The 19,591-nt window shown below is 38.0% G+C and overlaps 1 protein-coding gene across 9 annotated transcripts in view; it reads left to right on the top strand.

Annotated features, from left to right (window-relative positions):
* LOC140477084 (RNA-binding Raly-like protein) overlaps positions 1-19,591 on the top strand; it is a 910,390-nt gene that overhangs the window by 638,814 nt on the left and 251,985 nt on the right. The gene's annotated exons all lie outside the window — the stretch shown is intronic.

Genomic DNA, 19,591 nt, shown 5'->3' with positions numbered 1-19,591 from the left:
ACCAAGGCCAAAGACATCATTGTTCCTGTACTCAAATTTTTCGCAGTGAAGGCCAACATACCATTTGCCTTCTTTACTGCCAGCTCACTTGCATACTAAACTTAAGTGACTGCTGTGCAATGACACCCAGGTCATGTTGTACATTCTTCTCTCTAGCTATTCAGCCAACTCAGATAATCTACCTTCCTGTTTTTGCCAACAAAGTGGATAGCCTCATATTTATTCACATTATACTGCATCTGCCATGCATTTGCCTGCTTACTTATCTTATACAAATCATACTGAAGCACTCAGCATTGCATTATCTGCACATTTAAAGATATTATATTTGGTTCCCTCATCCAAGTCACTAATACATATTGTGAAAAGCTGGGAATCAAAACTGATTCCTGCAGTACCCCACCAATCATTGTCTGCCATTCAGAAAAATGACCTGTTTATTCATACTCTTTTTTTTTCCTGTCTGCAAACTAGTTTTCTGACCATGTCAATCTGCTGCCTCCAATCCAATTCACTTTAATTTTACACGCTAGTTTTTACGTGCAATTTTGTAGTCTTCTGAAAGTCCAAATAAACCCCATCCATTAGCTCAACTTCACCATGTCTGTTAATTACATCCTAATGAATTCTAGTAGGTTTGTCAAGCATAATTGCCTTTTCATTCATCCATGCTGATTTTGTCCAATCCTGCTACTTTTTGCCAAATGCTTAACTAGTAATTCTTCTGTAATGGACTCTAGCATTTTCCTCAACTACTGATGTCAGGCTGACTGGGATATATAATTCCTAGCTTTCTCTATGCCTCCCTTAAATAAGGGGATTATATTAACTACCCTCCAATCTGTAAGAACTCTTCCAGAGTTTACCTTTTAAGATGACTACCAGTGCATCCACTATTTCCAGGGCCACTTCCTTATGTACTCTGAGATGTAGTTTATCAAGGCCTGGGGGTTTATCGGCTTTCATTATCATCGATTTCCCAACACCGTTTCCTAACTAATATGGATTGCCTCCGTCTCACTAGAACACGTGTTCCCCAACATTTCTGGAATGTTCTCCTTTGTGAACACAGAACCAAAATATGTATTTAGTTGGTCACCCATTCCTTTGAGCATGCTAGAGGCTAGGAATTCTATGATCAGTAACCCATTTCCTGTCTCCCCAAATTCAGCCCTTCGTCTAAAAGTCATAAATCTGGAGTGTAATAGAATGCTCTTCACTTACCTGGGAAAGTGCAACTCCAACAACATGACTAATGATATCATCTAGAACCATTTATCATTATAGATGCCATCTAGAATGAAGCAGGCCATATTTTTGGCACCCCATCCAATGCCCTTTATATTCATTCCCTTTACCATCAACACTCAATGGAGTAGTACATTCCATCAATAAGATACACTGCAATAACTCCCTAAGCTCCTCTGACAGCAACCCATGACTTCTACCAATTAGAAGGCCATGGGTAGCATGGGAATACTATCACTGCAAGTTCCACTTCAAGTCACACTTCATCCTGACTTGGAAATATACCACTGTGTCTTACTGTCAGCACTGTCCTGGAACTCAGTAGTATTCAAGAAATGAGAGGTGCTCTCATTGGAACGAGCAGCATGGTGACTCAGTGGCTTGCACTGCTGCCTCACAGCACCAGGGACCCGGGTTCAATTCCTGTCTCGGGCGACTGTCTATGTGGAGTTTGCAAATTCTGCGTGGGTTTCCTCCAGGTGCTCCAGTTTCCTCCCACAAACCAAAGATGTGCAGGTCAGGTGAGTTGGCCATGCTAAATTGTCAGTAGTGTTCGGTGCATTAGTCAGGGGTAACTATAGGATAGAGGAATGGGTCTTGGTGGGTTACTCTTTGGAGGGTCGGTGTGGACTTGTTGGGCCGAAGGGCCTGTTTCCATACTGTAGGGAACCTTAAACAAAAAGAACCAAACAATACTGCTACACAATAGATGCAGGTAAATGGCGAGAATTCCAAAATCAGGGGATGCAATTTAAAAATAAGAGGGAAGCCACTTAGCTCCAAGGTTGAGAGAAATTTTGATTCAAACAATTGTGAATCTTTAAAATTCTCTAACAAAGATGGCTGTGGAAGTTCAGTTTTCAAGTATATTTAAGATAGAGATTGATAGATTTCAGATTACCGATGGCGTGCAGATTGTGAGGATGGGATAGATGAAAGCATAGAAGTGTTTGGTCCATGCAGGCATGATGGGCTAAATGGCCTCCTCCTGTTCCTATGTTCCAAGCTCCTTTCCTAACAGCATTGTGGTTAGGGATGAGCAATCAATATTGGCCTGGACAGCAACACCCCTCCCTATGAATGAATAAAGACAAAATTTTGTTTGTAAACCATAACCTTGTACACCACTGGTAATCACTAATCTATCAATCTCTCTTAAACATGCTTAAAGGTGAATTACGTCTACAATCTATTCCACATAGAAATATTTCCTAATTTCATTCCTAAGAGGTCAGGCTGTAATTTTTAGGCTTCATTGCTTTTCTGACTGCCAATCTAACAGAAATAAATTTTCTTTACCTACACTTTTTGTTTTCATTAATACCATAAAACTTACATCACATTGTCCCTTATATTTCTACATTCTTGGAATAAAGATCTAGACTGTTTAATCTTTACTTGTAATTATAATCCTCGGAGTCCAGATACCATGCAAATGAATCTATGCTTGCCTGCCTCTCAGGTTAAGCTTCCGAAGATATCACGAATACTATCAGTACTCCAGATGTGGGTCTGCCCAAGACCACACAGTTAAACTTCTACAAGTCCAGTCCTTTAGGTATGAAATTCAGTATAGTATTAGACTTTTTAATTTTTCCCTCCATATTCATGGCAATTTTAACAATCTGTAAATGGATCTTCAAATCTCCTTGAACCTCTTCACATGGTTTAGAACTTACTTTTCTTTCTCAAAGTGGATGGACCTGCTTTTGTCAAAATCCATTTGTAAATGTTTTACCCACTCACATCATCTATTAATATGTCTTTTCAAATTTATGCTTCTATTTGTACTGCTAAACATTGCCTGTTTAACTTTGTGCCATCAGCAAAACCTAGATATTTGGCTTTCTATTCCATCTTCTAAGTCAGTAATAGCTACAGTGATATTAGATTCAACAACAATGATGCCTCAACCAGAACAGCCAATGGGCAGGTACCTGAAGATAGCTATTCTCTTACCTAGGCCAATTTAAGGATTACAAATTCCCTATGGCGCAGCCTGAGACAAGAGTGTAAAGCAGAGTTAAGATGCTGCGCTGCTTTTTGCATAACTTTACATTCAATGGGAAGCGTTATCATTGATGCCAGTTAAAGAGGATTATCCAACACATGGATAAAGATGATGAATGAAAGGATATAGTTGCAGCAGAAGTTCTTTATTTTCAGCATATAGTGAGGACTACATGCTCTCAACTTACTAATACCGCCCGCTCCTAAACCATCCATTTCTGCTAGCACTCTTACTACCTAACACCATGCTTCTATGCCCATTTCCTGCCCAGAACATCCTTTAAGCCAATCCATCCACCCTGCAAAAAAAACATCAATCAAGCACATGACCACCAATCATACAAAATGTTCCTGACTTTGCTTTTGAGAAATCACAAGCATAACTCAAGTCTTTCCACTTCATAGCATATCGTGTATGAGTTCTAACAGTTCTATTAGTGTTTGAACCCTTTGCTTGGAGTGCACAAGTGATTTATTTCACTTGTCCAAACATGCATTTCACTGATGTGAAAGGCCAGTTATTCAATAACCTGCTGTGACCTATAATTCTTTAACTTACTGGATAGATAGAAAAAATATTTTTAATGTAGTGTATCTCAAGCGCCAGTCAGATTAATATATAGATGGGTTGCACTAAATATTTATGGCATAAAATCTCCTTTTTTTTAAACCTAGCTTTAACATTGGGAATATTTGATCATCATGTTGAAACCTGGTGTTTTGGTTCTCATCTTCTCACATCGCTTTCTGATGAGGCTAAGACCTGAATCCTGTGGGAAAGACCTTGTTTGAATATTTATGCACAGAGGGCAAGAATTATGCTAGCCACATCAATTAATTTATTGATATAATTCCAATGGCTTCACACAGTTCTGAATAATTAATTTCAGCTAATTAAAGTGTCTCTGGAAATGGGGTAAAAAATGTTCATCGTTATTGTTATTCTAAAGGTATTTCTTTAAATTATATCTTTGCAAAAGGAATTGTGAAAAAAATAGAATAAGGAAATATGTGTTTAGTTGACTATTATATATACTATTTTTTAAAAAGATATATATTATTTCCTCTTGTACCTGCCATTATTTCCCTGCTTTGTCCATTTCCATTTACAATGCAGTAGCAACCAAACAGCTCTCTCATGTTTGCTCTTCCTTGTATCTGTTTAATTCTCAAGACGTGTACTACTGTCAAAATGTGTTTAATTAAGGATTCTGAATATTAATGTGAATGCAAACTTGGATTTTTTTGCCTCATTTACCAAAGATAAGAGTTAAGTATGAGTCCTCACTGTTTAGTTTTCATTATTGTAATTTCATTTCTCTTAGTTTCTTTGGGATATATATTTGTATGGACTATGTACACTCCAAGCATAAAACAAGAATAAAATAGATACATTGAGCACATGATGACTTGTATCCAATTTGAGCAGGCATTGGTCCCACTGTAAAATTCATGAGCTCTTTTTAGGTACGCTTATTAACAAGCATTTGGTCTCAAGTTTATAAATGGAAACTTAATCCCTGTTGAAGGACACAGTTCAGAAATTAGTAGAAAAGGAGAGGGAGAGCTGTCAGGATTTCTCTGATCAGAATTCTTAAATAATAACTGCCTACTTCAGATATTGGGTTTTTCTCTCCTTCGGGATAAAGCATTCTCTTAGAGTCAACTTTACAGAACTCTCCAACAGCCATCACATATCCCAATGTGAGCTCTTCCCCAGTGTTTAACCCTTTCCCATTCACGTACAATTTGACCACACAGGACTAACTGTGGACTGGAAAATGGGCATCAGTTCTCTCCAAGTTGTATCTCCCAGAAAGTATAACCTTGTGGCATGAATTATTCCTTTCTCAATTATTACCATCAAACCAAGGATGAAACGAACAGCCATGTTTGATTGAAGACTGTAGAAAAGCCTAGCTGCAGTAGTATCAGATACACTTAACAATGAGGTAATAAACTGGTGAAATTGCAATACAGAGCTACATGCCTGTTAAACAGCAGAACAGTTTGTTATGGATGGATCTTATTGATCACAAAAGCAATGGATCAGATCAAAGCTCTGTACTTCTGTCACATCTTGTGAATGTTGGTAGACAATGTTGTGTAAAGGGCATAAGAATCTTAAAGAGTTAACATTGAGAATTGCCTTAAGCACAACCATGTGATGCTACCAAATGAATTGTGTGCAGAACAGCTTATAATCTCAAAGAAGTCAGACCTAATATCTAGTCTCTATGACTATATCTATCAATATAACCTGTAAATAGTTATTAACGTGCCATAAATTATTTCTTGTTCAATGAAGGAGCCTCTTTTAATTCAACTAGGAAGCTGAAGGTGGGCATTGCTGGAGCAGTCAGCATTTGTTGTCCATCCCTAATGATGCTGGAGAAGTTGGTGATGAGTAGCCAACTTAAACATTGTAGTCTTCAGGTGTAGGGAGACCCTCAGTTGTTGTTAGAAACTGATTTTCAAAATTTTGACCCAGTGATCATGGATATGGATCCAATTCAGGATGGATGTTTCTTGAAGGGAAAGGGCAGGCGGTGCTAGTTGAGTTCCCAATATTATCATAGTAATGGCAGCAAACTTACTGCATAGAGAAGTGCAAATTTAATTTAATTTCACATGAAACGTGGTGGCAGTGGTGAAAGTCTGAGGAAACACCAGACTTGGTCTTCTGTCACACGTTCATGCAGATAGTAAACAGCTCACAGAAGAAACCCTTGTGAAATGATTCAACGAGAAAGAATCTATAGTCAATGGTAAAAGTATTTCAGACCTGGTAAGAGATGCATTACAGTAGAAAAGTTAGAAACTCACTGGTGAAGGAGAATTAGATACTGCACAATAGGTAAAGTTGAAATGTGTGACGTTAATCCTTAGGAGCATTCCCAAGTCGGGTTCATCAGAAAGTGAATGCACATCGAAGGCTCTGGTGGAAGAGTGAAAACCTTTTGAAAGGTTGCAGGCTATGAAAACAGAAATTAAGGAAATGTTTGCTTCTCAGACTAAGCATCACTGCCATATTGAGTGAGAAGTATGAACTATGGCTTCAGCAAGGGATATCAAGGACCACAAAAGGCAAATTAAACAAAGGTCACAAATTCCAGAATGTCATGAAGCCAGAATTAATGCAGCAAAGAAGCATGTTAGCTGTAATTTAGGTCACAAACAGGAAAGCTACAGAAAAAGCAATCCTGATCTAAAACAAGAAGTTTGGAGACTCTGTTAAGCCTTCAGAAAAGCCAGAAGATCGTTCACTAAAACCGTGTTTAAGGCAACAAACATCTATTTAATCGACAAGGAATCACCCAGGAAAGAAAATGAAAGAAATGAAACAAGGATTATTATCAGAACTGCAGAGATCAGAAATCATCCAGAGAAAATATGTTAGGGAGCCAGGATTGATCTTTAAAAGCCTTGAATAGTGGAAGTAATTTATTGACACCCTGATTAAAGCAAGCATCATTTATTAAAGCCACAGACAGTGAAATTAATTCAGTAAACTTGATAAGGAAACAGGAATCATTAATTTAGGTCACAAACAGGAAAGCTACAGAAAAAGCAGAAGTCACCTGCTTTAGGTTTTAAAGGCTAGCTGTGGATCACAGTTTGCTAATGATTGTTTCAGACAATTTGTAACCAGCTCTGGATTTGAACATGTCACAACATCACTGAGATATTCACAATCACATTGGAAAGCTGAGCACAGAGTCAGGACTGTCAGAGCACGTTTGAAGAAACATTGCTGGCTTCTATACTGTTCTACTAAGCTATGAATCCACCCCTCTGCAAAACCTGTGCCATCAGAGTTACTGTGAGGAGAAAGCTGAAGTCTGGCTTCCTAAGTTAACAATTGTTTGGTTCCTCATTTACACCCAAATTATACAGAAGGAACAGTCTGATCCTTCACAGCGGGTTACATATAAGCATTGCTATCACCATTCATGACAATTAAGACATTTAGTTCATGGGCAGGAGGTGTGGAAAATGAGTGTTAACAGAATAGGTGCTTGCACACAAGGAGCAGCAGATGGCTGTTGTTCATCCAACCACGAAGGAACTGTAGGCATTTCATCCCTTTGCAGATTAATCATCACCAGGCAGCAGTGCTAACCACTGAGCCACCGTGCCGCCCTACAGTAAGGGAGAATGTCATGATTTCTAAATCATTGTTACTATGCATAAGTATGAGTTCACAGTGTGTAGTAAGTAAGATTGGATAGTTATAGGTGCAGATTGTCATGTGATAACAATGGCCTGGATCAAAGAATGAATGCTAGATAATCATGGACACTCAGTGTTCAGAAAAGATGAAAAGGAATAAAATGGGAAGGAATGGGTTATTGATTAAGAAGATCATTACAGTGATGGAAATTAATATCCCAGAGGGATCAAGGACATAATTGATTTAGGCTAGAGCTAAGGAGCCCAAAAAATGGTATAGTCTACTGGCTATCAACTCATTGGTAGGATTAAGATGAATACATTTGCATAATAATCTCAGAGAGGTGCAAATGAGACAAAGTTGTGATAATGACTTCAAATATTTCAATGTAAACTGGCAATATGGTAGTAGCAGCGAACAGCAGAAATTCCTATGATATGTTCAGAAAAAGTGTCTGCAACAGTCTGTTTCAAGTTCAATGAGAAAGGAAGCCTGCTAAATGTGGTTCTTGGAAATGGGGTGGAATAAGTAGATCAAGAGACAGTTGAAGGACTTTATGGGTCAGTGATCAAGTATCGTAAGGTTTAGACTAACTGTGTAGAAGTACAGGAAAGATGTTAGCTAAACAATGTGCCTCCTTTAAAGGAGAGATCAGGCACAATCTAGGAATATGCTTGCAAAAATGGAAAGTTGGGGAAAACCAATCGAGAATTCCCTGGATGACAAAAAGGATTGAAATCAAGATGAAGAAGAAAAAGTGTGCTAATGGCTGATGTGAAGTAAAAGGTACAGTTAAGAACCAGCTGAATGTAGAAGGTTCAGAGAGCAAGTAAAAGCAAGGAAGAGAATCAGTAAGAAAGTATGAAAAGGCACTAGCAGCAAATGAAAAATGAAATCCAAAAGTCCTCTGTAAAGAAATACAGGGTAAAAAAAAGAGCAATGAAGAGAGGAGTAGGGCAAATTAGAGAACAAAAAGGAGACTTACGTGTGGAGATTGATGGCTTGGCTTAGATATTGAATTAATACTTTCCATCCATCTTCATCAAGTAACAAGCTACCGTAGTGTAACAGGAGGTAATTCAGACACTAGTGGGGTTTAATATTGATGAGGAGGTAATTTATTGAGTACTTAATATGGACAGAAAAACTGAAACAGATGTGAGGAGAGAAATGAATATAGAAATTGTAGAGAAATTGGCCAAAGACTTAGCGGTAGTCCCTGAAAACAGGAGTGTTTCAGATGCTACACTTCATTTCAAAAATGCCTAAAGATAATCCAGCAACTGCAGGACAGTTACTACTGTGGTGAGGATATTTTGAAAAACAATAATTTGGGAACAAATTCATTGTTGAATGGGTAAATGCAAAATTAAAGAAATCCAACATAGATTACTTGATGAAAAATTATTTAACTAATTTTCCAAAGTTTTTTGAAGAGGTAACAGAGGTGAGAGCAATTCTGTTGATGTGATGTTCATGGACTTCCAGGGGCATTTGATAGAGTACAGCACAGTAGACTTGTGAGCAAAATTACAGCTCAAAGGGGAATAAAGAATGTAGATGTAAAACTGGCTGTGTGAGTGAAAACAGAGAGTAATGGTTAATGGATGATTTTAGGGTAAAGAAATGTGGTCAAGAGTGTGGTGCTGGAAGACCTCAGCAGGTCAGGCAGCATCCAAGGAACAGGAAAATCAACGTTTCAGGCAAAAACCCTTCATTAGGAATGAGCTCTAATCTCCAGCATCTGCAATACTCACTTTTGCCCTAAAGAAATGTGGTGTTTCGTAGGGGTCAGTGTTAGTCCCTTTTTTTTTCTGATGTAATATAATGGTGTAGGCTGTGATGTACAGAGCACAATTTCAAGTATGTGAGTGACGTAAAACTTGGAAACATTGTGTGTAAGATAGTGTAGACCTTCAAAAAGACAGAGATAAGTTAGTGGAGTTGAAAACAGATGACAGATAAGTTCAATGCAGAGAAAGTGAAGTGAATCATTTTATGGGGAAGAACACGACGATACAATATAAAATAAAGATTATAGTTCAAAGTAGATTGCAGGAGCAGAGGGACCTGGATGCAGATGTGTAGAAGTTATTGAATGTCACAAGATAGGTTGAGATAGTGGTAAACAAAGCATGCAGTATCCTGCCCTTTGTAAATAAGGGCATAGAGTCCAAAAACAAGGAAGTTATGATGAACTCATATAAGATACTAGTTTGGCCTCAACTTGAATATTCTTAGCCTCACATTTAGGAATCATGTACAAGCATTATAGAGAATGCAGAAAGGATTTACAAGAATGGTTCAAGGATTGAAGAGCTTCACTTATGAAGATACATTGGAGAAATCTTACTATTAGTAGTGTTGATCACTCTGGCATTTTTCTTTCATTTTTATTCTTCAGCTATGAAATTCTATATTCAATTGCCTTCAAAACATAACTCTGTGCTTAATTTGCACATGACTTGCCACCAGTCTGGTTGTTGCTGAACTCCATAAGCTTTCTTAGTTCTTTTTTTTCCCAATTGAAAACTGGCATGTCAGTTAATGTCTTGTTTTGTGATAAATTAGCTGTGAATGCATTGTGCATAAACATTGCAAACTGAAAAAAAGCAAAAAAAATTGCCACAAAATTACTGTTTCCAAAATGAACATGGCTACAGAAGTTAGAAACAAAAAACATAGCAAACAAACCCAATGTTAGTTGAAAACTAAAAGTTCAAGGATCTTGATCACATATGACTGCTGTCATGTTTGTCTTCATTTCAGAAGGATCACTGTACTATCTCAGATTTCCATCTAGAATGTCTGCATAAGTTTATATATTGGGACTCTATTTGTACTGGTGTATTTGTGCTTCTTACCAAAAAGTATCAGTGTGTTGGATCATCAAGACAGCATCTCTGCATAACTTTCATGAAATTGAACTCTAGCGATGGCACAAAACAGAGTCAGACAGGATGTAAAATGGGCTGCTGATTTGCTGTTGCCCATTTTGCACTATCACTGAATACCAATTTCACCCTGTTCTGTTCTATAAGGCCCCAGGTGTTTCTTGCTACATATCTATCATTACAATTAGATTCTAAAACTTGAAGTCAATATTATCTTGGGATTCTACAAAATCCACACACAAGCAGAGTAAGCTTTTAAATAATCCTGATACTTGTTGCTTATATTAATTTAGTTAGAAGATCCAGGGTTATGTTTGCCCGTTTGAAAAAGAAAATAATAATCCATGTTTCTTTGTTATTTTTAACCCATTGACTGTCATTTTAGACACAACTTTAGACAACTGTGATACAGACTTAAGCAGCTAAAATAAAGGTGCAGAAACCATTGTGAAAGTGGCTATGGAAAGTATCTTCCCTTTTTTAACATGCTTCCGTGAGAAAAGAGGAAATCCTGATTTATCCAAAAAACGTAAACTCAGGACTCAATGGTTGATATCATAATACAATTGTGAAGTGATGTTATATTTGTTTATTAGGGAACAATTTATTATTTTACAGCAAAGTTTTTGAGGTATTGAGAAATGGAAAACATGTAATGGTCACATTGAACACACTGTTTGCCATACTGAAACTGCAAATTAATCCTATCAACATCGATTTGCAAAAAATTTCATAATGATGTGGGTTATTAAAGTGAGACAGCTATAACACCTGGTTGGTTTCTCTTGCACTACCATTTTTCATCCCATACTAAATGTTCATAATATCATTTGTTTTGAGGATTTGCCCTGCAGGAAGACTGAGTAACTGCCCCATCGTGAAACTAGTGATTGCTCGAAGTAATCTCTCACACAAAAGGAACCCTCAGGTTCTGAGATCAACAGATGCCTCATCAGAATCCAGCATGCAAGAGTTCTGAATTTTGAGCTTGCTACTAGCAATTCTTAAACCACAGGGGTAAAATTGTAAAGCTAATTTCTTTGTATTAGCTATTCTACTGAAGCATTTTATAACTGTAACTGAAGAATGAGTCATGTTTGTGGAAAGCAATGTATCAGGATTGAGTAATGTGGGTTATAACATTGAATAAAAATCTCCATATATTTATTCAGTTACCATTTGGGAGGTGCAAAAACCTCATCCAAGTTAATCTTTTATGGTTGTCACTTGACAGAGTTTATGTGGGCAAGGTAGAAACCACACTCAGGCAAGTTGATCATGCCCTGTGAAGGAATAGTTTGATGTACCAAATGGTCTTCTCTGAAACTAAAAAAAAATGACATCATGTATTTTGAAACACACCAAAGCGTGTAATTTTTCCATAGTGTGAACTGTTATATGAAAAGTGAAGCATGTAAAGCAGTGAACAATATTAATGTTTCACAAAACAATTCTCTAATTTGCATTATTAATCTTTGGGAAATGGAAATGAAGTAATAAATAGAATGTTTTTTGTATTTCAAATAGACTGCAAACTCTTAAAGTAGTAAAGCATACGCATGGAAATCTTCTGCATTAGCACAAATACAACAATTGATTGTTATATATTGTATATTGTACAAAACACTTGATTTGCATTGTCATTTCTGTTCAGCCACACTAATATTTTTCCAGCAAATCATCTAAAGTTGTGTAACGCATTCCAAAGATTTTTGAGTATTATTTTCAGCACAAATTGAATTTGCACAATCATTTGCTCTTGCTGATACATTTTGTGCTATTAATGGACATGTCCACAAATTGACCATGTTTTAGGATGACTTATGCACCCTTGGTATTTTTTATGAATTGCCATGGCTTCTATGTCTTCAACAGGGTCTAAAGGTTAAGCTACATCTTTTGGGCTCACAGTCAGTAACATTTCAAAGCTTTTGATTTTTCTTTAAATAAGAAACTATAGTAATCAATCTGCGCCTGGGTTAACAATACAAGGAAAGTTCCTTCTTAAAAAAAAATTAATTTGGAGGATGTTAGCCATTTAAAATCCTGGCAAGTTCATAATGAAAAAGTTGGAGTGGAAACTTGAGGTGGAAGAAAACCACTTCTCAAAATGGTTGTAATTCTGAATGGAACTTGTGCCTGAATTGCTGAATATCTCTCAAGTAGGAACTCCCACATTTTAATAGTCAGATTATGCTATAATCGTTTGTGTTTTTCAGGAAATAAATTGTGTTCATAATAGTGTCCTTGCATTGGTGATCTTTGATCAAGGCTATAGGAAGCAGAAAGTTCCATTTGTGCTGTAAGTTTCAGTTTAATGAACTGTCTGAAACACTAACAGTCGTTTGATTTTTTTTGAAAACTCATTTCTACAAAAAGCATTACATTTAAGAATAATGTTCAGACTTTGTGCTGCCAATGCAGAATTCTGCCCATTAGCAGTCTACTTCAAATTTGGGCCCATGCTGTGCACTATTTTATGACAATTAATTCTGACCACCAGTTGCAGTTAGAAAGAGAGTCTTGAGGTTCTTTACCTGAACTAAGGTTATAGGATGACCTGAAAAATGTCAATGGGCTCAGGAGGAATCCTGGCAAAAATAATATGTTGGCTGGTTGGCAAGATAGTAATACAAACACTCAGGTTTGTGTAAGACCTTCGCAAAAATAATTTAACTGGCAAGCAATTAGGAAAAAACTCTCTTTCACAGAGTGAATCAAATGTTGACAATTTAAAGATGTTCCTTTTAAAATCTCAATCTTTCTCCTATGTTGTTTGCTCACATTTATTTCATTTTCTTACCCAGTACTCATGATTGTATTTTCTATATTTCTTTCCAATTTGGCTCAGCCTTCTGGACAGATTGAAATTGGCATGATCTAATTTTGTCATCATTTAAAGGTTGCTCGCATACTCACATGATAGAAACAGGGCCAGTGGATTATTAATAGTAAATTGGCCATTCACGTCAATTCTGGGCATTTCTAATATCAACCTGAGTTTAGAAAATGGGAAAAGGGTGCCATGCATTTATGAAAATCAAGGTCTTGTTAAGTTATTGGGATCCTGACTCAATAATGATAGTGGCCTAAACTGGGCAGTCAGTACAGTCTTCATAGTTAGCAGAAGCTGGTCTCCAAATCATCCAAAACTAAAAGAAGTTGTTCTGATAAATTTTCTTTTCTTCACTGTGGTGTGGGCATTGTTAAAAAGGCCAGCATTTGATGTCCATCTCTAATTGTCCATGAAAAATGGTGGTGAGCCACATCCTTGAACAACTGCAGTCTACCCGGAACAGGTGCACCCACACTGTTGTTGTGAAGGGACCCACAGGCCTTGGAAGTTTCCTTGTCCTATACTCATTCCCCCTTCTACATGAGGCCTTTACAACACCCCTTCACACCACATCCTTGAAACATTGATTCTCAGAATGAAAGCCATTCTATACTTTCTTCTTACCATAGCTTCAGTTCCCAGTAAGAAGTGAACTGGCAACAATTAAATGAGACTCTGCTGTTAAAATTCCTCTGACCACCTTGTGCGTTGCCCATGTATAAATCAAATGAAACAGTTAAAAATCGAAGAGCTTGCTGCCTAAAACAAGTAAGTATTCCTTTTGGCAATCAGGAGGAGGGTGGAGGGCTTTGCAACATTGGTGTAAATGGAGCACTAACCAATTTTGAAAAGCTGCTGTCTAAATTACATTGAGAAACTCAAGTTAAAATTTGGTCTCTAGTCTCAATTGCCATTTATGGTGAAGTGTTCCATTTCCTATTAACTTGTGTGAAAGGATTTTGTTTTCTGCCTATCCTTTCTTCTTCTTGTGAACATCTTGTACTTTTGCCTTCCTCTGCTGTACTTGATTCTTTCAAAACGTTTCAGAAATTTCAAACCTCTACAAAATTTCACCCAATCTCCTCTGCTATTAAATTTCTTTGAGTCTTTATTTATAACAGTCATTCTCGTGAATTCTCAGTGTACCCTTTCCATGATTGCAGTAATTATTCCATAGTGCAATGGCAAGAACTGCATACAACACGGTGCAATTTGATTCTGTTGTTGTTTAGTTCTCATGCGGCAGAATTCTACTGTTGAACATTCACACATTTAAGGCAGGCTATCAAGAGGAGGTGACAGATAGAGTCACAGCACTTTGTCAAAGGGGAAAGTGGATAAGATCAGCATGATAAAACAGCCTCTGAGAGTATGAGCTACCTCTTTGCTTTCTTTCTGTTACCTCTTCCCCACAACATTCTAATTCTCAGGAAAATTTATATAACCTTCTTGTGAATGTATTTTCTGCTCCTATAGCAGCAGATGGATGCCAGTGTTGCCCATGGCAACTGAATAGCGCATTGTGTTGTCTTAAAAATGTAACCAGTACAGTTGAATGGTTGCTATGTTTTTGCTGTTTTTTAAATCTACAAAGTGTTTACTTTACAATATAGAATAGATGAAAAATTTAAAAAAATTCTTGATCACATCTCATTCACATTTTATAATCTTTAATGATCATTAATGAATCATAATAAACATTATCATTAACAGACAATCCAAAATCATCTCAGAAGGTTTAGCCAATCTCTAGAAATAATCTCTCAGAAAATCTACCTCGTAGTGAGCACACCAAGGCACCAATACTTCTATTCATAATATGATCAGACAATGAGTGAATATTCTGGACAAATCAATAGAGTACTGTAGGAAATATGTTGTTAAACTTGAAAGGGTGCAAAAAAGAGGATGTTGCCAGGGTTTGAGGGTTTAAGTTGTTGGGAGAGGCTGAATAGGCTGGGACTATTTTCCCTGGAGCAACAGAGGTTTATTAAATCATGAGGGGCATGGATATGGTGAATAGCTGAGGTCTTTTTCCCAGGATAGGGGAGTCCAAAACTAGAGCGCATAGGTTTAGGGTGAGAGGGGAAAGATATAAAGGAGACCTAAGGGCACCTTTTTTCATACAAAGGGTGGTGCAGATATGAAACAAGCTGGAGACTGGTACAATTACAACATTTAAAAGGCATTGTGATGGGTACATGAATAGGAAGGGATTACAGGGATATGGGCCAAATACTGGAAAATGGGACTAGATTAACTTAGGATATCTAGTCAGCATGGATGAGTTGGACCAAAGGGTCTGTTTCCATGTTGTACATCTCTATATCTCGAAGTTCCCTTAAAAGACATGACATCACATTTTTATGGTGCCATCCTCATGCCAAAACTAACTTGTGTGTCAAGGTTAAAAATCTGAGAGGCATCATTAATGCTGATGATAGTGTGTTAAGGTAAAATTTGTGACAACCCACTGGGGTAGTACACTGTAGATTGAACCTTGCTATTCCTGGAGTCACATGAAAAGTTAATATTTTTTAAAGTACGCATAGTACCTTAACTTACCTGACTTTCGGACCAATGTTGATAGAAAGCATGGACCAGATTTCTGTACTTAATAAGAATTATTATTTATCATAAGTAATTAGAGTATAGCCACAAGTAAATAGATACAGACATTTGATATGTAACACTACTAGTTAAAATTTTAATCCCCTTATAATGCTACACACCTACAGAAAATAGATAACTGGGGGAGGTAGAAATGCTGGCAAGTTAGTTCAGTGGTATTTACATCACAATTCCAATATTGGAATGATTCTCCTTTCGTTAACAAGATCTTTATTGTTCAGATATCCTTCTAGAAGGTTTTGCTTGTTTGTCAGAAGTACAGAGTGGCTGCTTCTCTTGGAAAATGTTTCCGATTTCTCAATTCAGAAGTCACAGCTCACAGCAACTGCTGCAGGTAAGGTAGCTGGTTCTCTTCAAGTTTTTGCAGCAGAACTTTTGACAGGTAGAACAACAGCACATCCTTCTGTGCCCTTCTCTCTCTCTCTCTCTCTCTGTGTCTCTGTAACTTGCTTCCAGTTCTAACTTGCTCAGTTAGCTAAGAACCAATCACCTACACTTACAAACACCTCCTCAGTTTCTGCTTGTCTGCACACTGCAGGAGCCACAGCCACAGGGTTCACAATAGGTATCAAATTCCTTGCTGCAAAATTATGCAGTCATCTTGGTTAATCCTCGTTATTAAAAACAGTTCTTTCACATTGTAGTCGACACATTTTAAAGACAAAAAAATAAAAATACAATCCTTAGAAATTGGAAACACAATGTAAATGAAGACTGGATTCTTCTTTGGGAGTAGCGTATAAAGATCTGCACCCAGCACACTCCTCAATTCTAATCTCTACCACTTTCCTGGAAGATGGAGTTATTTGCTTTGATTAGGCCTCTGGTGGGATCTCCATTACCATTCAGCAGGCTTCTAGTGGCAAATATTGATATAAGGCACTGCCACGGAAGGATCATTAGTAAATCATGGGAAAACTAAATGGCTAAGAATGTTACAGAAGCACAAAGGCCTGAAGCTGAAGATGGCCAATGGCATTCTTGGTAGTGATTGAGACTCCTATAAGTTAACCAGTAAAAATGTTTCTTCCATCAGCATAGAGCTTAGCTGCTGCTGAACTTAGCTTGGTGTAATGTCACCTGCATTGAATTTGTGATTTCACTTCCCTCCATTTGGAGAGAAGAATGGCTATACAGAATCAGAGCTAGGTGTAAGCTGACAGGAGAGAGGCAGTAAATCCACAGTTTGGCTCAGGGCCTTCACTTGACTGTGATCGGAGAGAGGAGCAACTGAACAGATTCTGACTCTCCTGGGCAACTGGGCTGAGACTGAAACACACCTAAGAGTGACATTGTAGGAAAACTGTGAGCTGATTGGTTGTTGAGCAGCAATTGTGGGTCTTTGGTTTAGATTAAGCAATGTTTAAAGTTCAAGAAGCAAGGTAAGATCGCTGGTACATGATTAATATTGGTTACACTAGAGGAAGTAATTATTTGGAGAGTAATGTGAGGGTAAGTCATGGGAAGGCAGCTCAGCCATGGAAAATTCCTTTTGTACATTGTGGAAAGTCAGGGGCACATCCAGTGTGCAGGATAACTATGTGCGCAGGACATTTTCCCAAGCTACAAGTGCTTGAAATTGTTTTGGATCTCTAGCAGCAGCTGAAGTCATTGTGGAGTATCTGTAATGCTCAGACCTTTGCGATAGTACGTACCTTCGGTGCAACTGTCACATTGTAAAGAGTGCATCAGCAGAAAGGGATGAGTGGCCAGATCAAAAAAAATATGAAGCACATAGATCACAATACAGCCAGGGGTGAATGCAGCAAGACCTGAGCTCATGACACCACAAGTGGCATAGCTACCTGAGAAGGAAGGGAGGGAATAAAGGGAGAGCAATAATAACCAACTCCCCTGCCGGAAGGGAATCAGATGGAAATTTCTGTGGATACAGGCGTGACATCAGAATGGTTTGTTATCTCCTGGTGCCAGGGTTAAAGGTGTCACAAATTAGCTGCAGGATATTGTCCAAAGGGGGAGGGTGAACAGCCACAGGTCATGGTCAGTACTAATGATGTAGGTTAAAAAAAAGACGTGATCCTGCAAAGTTAATAATCTCCGGGTTACTCCTATTGCTAGTGTGATGAGGAAGAGAAGAGTGGACGGGATGAATATGTGTGTGGAAAGATAGTATAAAAGGGAGGGGTTTAGATTCCTGAGCCATTGGGACTATTTGGAGAAGATGGCACTACTACGAGCTGGACAGGTTGCATCCCAGCGGAACTGAGACAGATATCCATGCAGGGTGCTCACTACTGGAGGATTTAAACTGACATAGCAATGGGAATCTGAGTCAGAACCACAAGAATTAGAATTGGAATTAGAATTAGCCTTTATTGTCACACATACTCAACGAGTACAGTGAAAAGTTTATACATCACCCCTTACAGCACCAACTTAGGTACAAAGTACAGGTTCTTTAGTTATACGTTCTTAGACAATAGAGAAATAAAATATCCAGCATTGCAGAAATAAAAGTTCTGAACAGCAGACCACGTTGGCACCTAACTTCCAGTCCGCATCAGGACTTGACTCCAGACTGCACCAGACTTCACTTTGAGGATCATGAGGCTGGGAGATCACTTCAGACTGCAATACTGGGCCAGAGAACACCACTGGGAAGCCGCTACAATAGGCCAGAAACTGAAGGTCACCATGCCACACCGAAAGGTTGCTGTGGTAGGAGGCTACTACACCAAGCCAGGAGGTCACCATGCCACACGGGAGGCCACGGCACCAAACCAGAGGGATCATGCCAGGAGGCTGCACCAGGCCAGGAATTGTCACTCGCCAGAGGCCAGGAATAATTAGAGTCAGTGAGAAAAGAAGGAAAGAAAAGAACTAAAAAGAATAAAAAAGAAGAAAAGAAGAACAACTGGAGCATTCTACTCCACAGCCATCTTGGCTGACTGCGAGGCAATGAAAGACAGAAAAAGAGAAAACAAAAGTAGAAAGCAAACGAAACCAGGACCAGTTGCAATAGAGTCATGACCTAAGGAAATACAAAAATGACAAGTCTGAAGATGCCATCTCTAAATGCATGGAAAGGTAAACACGTTAACAGTTTTGATTTCAGTTAGGATTTTGAAGTTGACTGTTGAAGCTGATAGATAAAGCTCAGTCTCTGCTCAAGCAAAAAAGTTTGAGTTCTGTCTCTGCTGAAAGATAATTTCTTTCAGTGTTCCTTTTTGCTGGACTGGTTAGGAAATAACGTGAGGAAAACCTGTTTTGCTGAATTTGCTTTTGCCAAGGGTGTGTTTATAGGATGCTGCTGTATTGGAACAGTTGATGATTAATAGGTAAATAATATGTTATTTTGTTAAGTATTTCAATAGAATTAAAGTTATTCCAATTCTTTTATTGTTTGTGTTTTAACTTTGATATTAGAATGAAGTGTGTTTTGCTGAAAGTCTAGTGGTGGACTAAGCAAATCACATCTATAATATAGCACTTTACGTTTGTTTTCAAGTAAAGTAAAAAGTTAAGGTCTAGATTATCTCCTTGATATATTTTGATGGAGTCCGTTCTGAACCATAACAGTAGAAGTGAGTATTGTAGCTGTACCAGAATAGATTGCCTGGGGCTTGGCTTGCTTTGGAGCACATCCCTTCAGTACTATCGCAGGAGTGTTATCACTGCTTTAATTTTTTATTTGCAGCATCCAGTGCCTGCAGCCATTTGTTGATACCTCAAGGAGTGAATCAGATTGGCTGAGAACTGGCAGCTATGGTGCTGTGGATTTCCAGAGAAGGCTGAGATAAATCACTCACTCAGCACTTCTGGCTGAAGATTGTTGAA

The sequence above is a fragment of the Chiloscyllium punctatum genome, chromosome 5 (genome assembly GCF_047496795.1).
Source record: "Chiloscyllium punctatum isolate Juve2018m chromosome 5, sChiPun1.3, whole genome shotgun sequence".
Lineage (NCBI taxonomy): Eukaryota > Metazoa > Chordata > Chondrichthyes > Orectolobiformes > Hemiscylliidae > Chiloscyllium > Chiloscyllium punctatum.
Note: the sequence above shows the minus strand (reverse complement) of the source record. Positions and strands in the feature narration are given on the sequence as shown.